General features: G+C 47.8%; 1 protein-coding gene across 1 annotated transcript in view; it reads right to left on the bottom strand.

The window, feature by feature from the left end:
- Positions 1–1378: 1378 nt before the first annotated feature.
- The window catches only part of TTLL6 (tubulin tyrosine ligase like 6), a 56989-nt gene continuing 54860 nt past the window's right edge, over positions 1379–3507 (bottom strand). Inside the window, exon 17 of the mRNA XM_017854053.1 lies at positions 1379–2119. The gene's annotated coding sequence lies outside the window, so the exon portion shown is untranslated. The remainder of the gene's footprint in view (positions 2120–3507) is intronic.

Raw genomic sequence — 3507 nt, 5'->3', positions numbered from 1 at the left:
GTTAGCCAGGATGGTCTCGATCTCCTGACCTCGTGATCCGCCCGTCTCGGCCTCCCAAAGTGCTGGGATTACAGGCTTGAGCCACCGCGCCCGGCCGGCATCATCTTATTAAGAGACTTCCTTTTTATCAGCTCAGGAACCTTGACTGGCTGGAACTGGTGACCAGGGAGAAAAGGGGAGAGATGTAGAGATTCCAGGAAGCCCCTTTTCAGCAAGTCTTACATCTTTTGCTTGGGCCAGGCTATGATCTCTGACAACCTGATGAGAACAATGGGAAAAGTGGCCTCACATCAGTCTGTTTTGAGCCTTCTGAATGGCGTCAGGAATGGGCTTGTGGAGGCTGGGATGGCAATTAAGTTTTTACTTGTCTGCTGGGATAACCAGGCCTTGGCTTCTTTTGCCATCCAGGTGGGCCTTGACTATTTACTAAAAAGAACACTATCCCGGAATCCTTGAAAACCAGGCCCACATGGGGATGACGTGTACACATGTGTGTTTCAGAGCTGGACACAAATGACTTGAGTCTAACGTCTCCATTCAATATCTTGGATAATTAAGGTCATTTGCCTGAAGGGTACTGTGGGTTTCAAGCATCCCAGGTTTCCCTGACATTCTTGAGGCCAGAAATTCATTCTATTGGAAATCCTTAAGGCAAAGCCGGGTCAACACTGTGAAGCAGGTGCTTGTGTTCAGAAGTTACTTCTTCCACCTCTGCCCCACACACCCCAAAGGTCTCACCAGGGAACAGACTCAGGAAGAGCAAGTGAAGCAAAATGGATCACATTCCTGGAAAGGGCAGAGAGTGAGCTGGCAGATAAGGAAAGATGTTATGCCTGGGGTCTAGCCAGGCCCTGTTGGGCACAGGTGGAGGAGTCAGTGCCCCAGAGAGGGCAACAGCAGGCCCTGGGCTCCTAGTAAAGAAGGCAGGGCTTACTATAGACCATTTGTCCCAAGAAAGTCTTCAAAGGTTCCTGACATATTTTCAATGTATTCGGAGCTCTTTTTTTTTAAAACGGAGTCTCACTCTGTTGCCCAGGCTGGAGTGCAATGGCGTGATCTCGGCTCACTGCAACCTCTGCCTTCCAGGTTCAAGCGATTCTCCTGCCTCAGCTTCCTGAGTAGCTAGGACTACAGGTGCCTGCCACTACACCTGGCTAATTTTTATATTTTTAGTAAAGATGGGGTTTCGCCATGTGTGCCAAGCTGGTCTTGAACTCCTGACCTCAGGTGATCTGCCTGCCTCAACCTCCCAAAGTGCTGGGATTACAGCCATGAGCCACCATGCCTGGCCTGGAGCTTTCTTAGTGAGGGGTACTCAGAATAACTGTCTCCCCACAACCTTCCCTTCCCATTCTCCCTCCAGATCAGGCTCCTCCTCTTGGCAGTAAGCATGGCAATTTCTTTTATTAATGGATGCCTAAAGGGAAAGTGTAACATTTCTGCAGGTTGATAGAAGAAGCATCTTCAGGCTGGGTACTCTCGCCTCACCTCTGTTTTCACTGGTGAGATTAAGTTGGGTTGCTGAGGGAGGTCGCCAGAAGATGCTCAGGCACTGAGGTGGCAAGTCTTTGGGCTGGTGGGGATGGGCGGAGGTCAGGCCTTGACCTTGTGAAGTTGCAGCTGCCTCAATTCTCTCACTCAGGGCTCAGAGTTATGCACCATGCCCATCCCTGACCTCATCTTTTATCTTGGAGATGAAGATCAACTGGCATAGTTCTGTTGGTGGACTGAGGGCTTTTGACTCCTGGAAATCATGAGTCCTTCTCTGAAACACTACACCCCAAGTTGCTTTATCTGGGGGAGTATTCTGGATGATGGTGCCATGTGAGGAACCCAGAGAAGTGCCACTGGTAGGGCAACTGGGGTGTGTCCTGGGGCAGCACCAATCCAACCCCAGAAATCGTGGTCCTGTAGCACTGTAAGCTAACTGGGAGGGCACAAAGGCAGGGCTGTTGGCCACAGTGCTGCTAATAGGAGCTAATGAAAGACAAGGATATCTAGATGAGGAAACAAAACTTCAGTTGAGTCTGTGAATATTGGAGACGCTGTTGGAAGAGACAAACCATTTCCTGCAAGTTGAGAGGTAGGAAGAGAAAAGTGGCAGAGATCCAGTCGGATTCTGGAAAAAAGAAAAATTATATATATATTTAGATTTTCCTTTAAAATGGCTTCCAGAACATTAAAGTCAATTAATTCATCATCACCATTCGTATCTAGTGGATCAAGAGATGCTTAGGTGACTCATATCCGTCATCACCAGAAACTCATTCCACCTACACAACATTCATCTTCCTGCAGCCTTCTTGCCTGAAACATTGGATATGGATCATTTAAGAGCAGCCAAGATGGCTGGCTGGAGAGAATGTTACAATGGTTAAGAAGCTGTATGCCCTTGGACAAGTTACTTAACCTCTCTCAGCCTTGGTTTCCCCATTTGGAAAAAGACAACAACAATGCCTTGAGGACTGAGACAATATATGCAAAGCTTTTAGTACACCAATGGGAAGTGTGTCTTGGGCCAGTTCACACTGGGCTCATCACCATCAGCACAATATCATCCTCATCAGCAACAGCATCACCATCACTGCAGGTACCATTGATTCAGTAAGATGCCAGGCATCCCACTTTACCAAGCCATGAGTCATCCTTAAAATCCTACAAAATGAGGCCAGGCACAGTGGCTCATGCCTGTAATCCCAGTTCTTTGGGAGGCTGAGGCAGGTGGATCACTTGCGGTCAAGAATTTGAGACCAGCCTGGCCAACATGGAGAAACTCCATTTCTACTAAAGCTATATCCAAAAATTAGCCAGGAATGGTGGCACACCTGCAGTCTCAGCTACTCAGGCGGCTGAGGCAGGAAAATCACCTGAACCTGGGAGGTGAAAGTTGCAGTGAGCCAAGATCACACCACTGTATTCCAGCCTGAGTGACAGAGCAAGACTCTGTCTCAAAAAACAAACAAACACACAAAAAACAAAAAAAAAAACAAACAAACAACAGCAACAACAACAACAACAACAAAAACAGAAAGAAAAAGTTAGCCAGCGGGAGCAGGAGAATCACCTGGGAAGCAGAGGCTGCAGTGAGCTGAGATCAAGATCACACCACTGAACTCCAGCCTGGGCAACAGAGGGAGATTCCATCTCAAAAAAAAAAAAAAAAAGAAAGAAAGAAAGAAAAGAAAAAGTTAGCCAGGCATGGTGACAAGCACCTGTCACCCCAGCTACTCGGGAGGCAGAAGTGGGAGAATCAGCTGAGCCTGGGAAGTCAAGGTTGAAGTGAGCCGTGATAGTGCCACTGCACTCCAGCCTGGATGACACAGTAAGACCCTGTCTCAAAAAAAAAGAGAGAAAGAAAGAAAGAAAGAGAGAGAGAGAGAGAGAGAAAGAGAGAGAGAGAGAGAGGGAGGGAGGGAGGGAGGGAGGGAAAGAAAGAAAGGAAAGACAGGAAAAAGAAAGGAAAGAAACCAGGATCTGGGTGCTGGGTGTGGTTGTTGCTACTGGGAT

This window comes from Rhinopithecus bieti, unplaced genomic scaffold, assembly GCF_001698545.2.
Source record: "Rhinopithecus bieti isolate Rb0 unplaced genomic scaffold, ASM169854v2 scaffold_35856, whole genome shotgun sequence".
NCBI classification, from domain to species: Eukaryota; Metazoa; Chordata; class Mammalia; order Primates; family Cercopithecidae; genus Rhinopithecus; species Rhinopithecus bieti.
The sequence above is the reverse complement of the archived record's forward strand: the minus strand, read 5'-3'. Positions and strand labels throughout refer to the sequence as shown.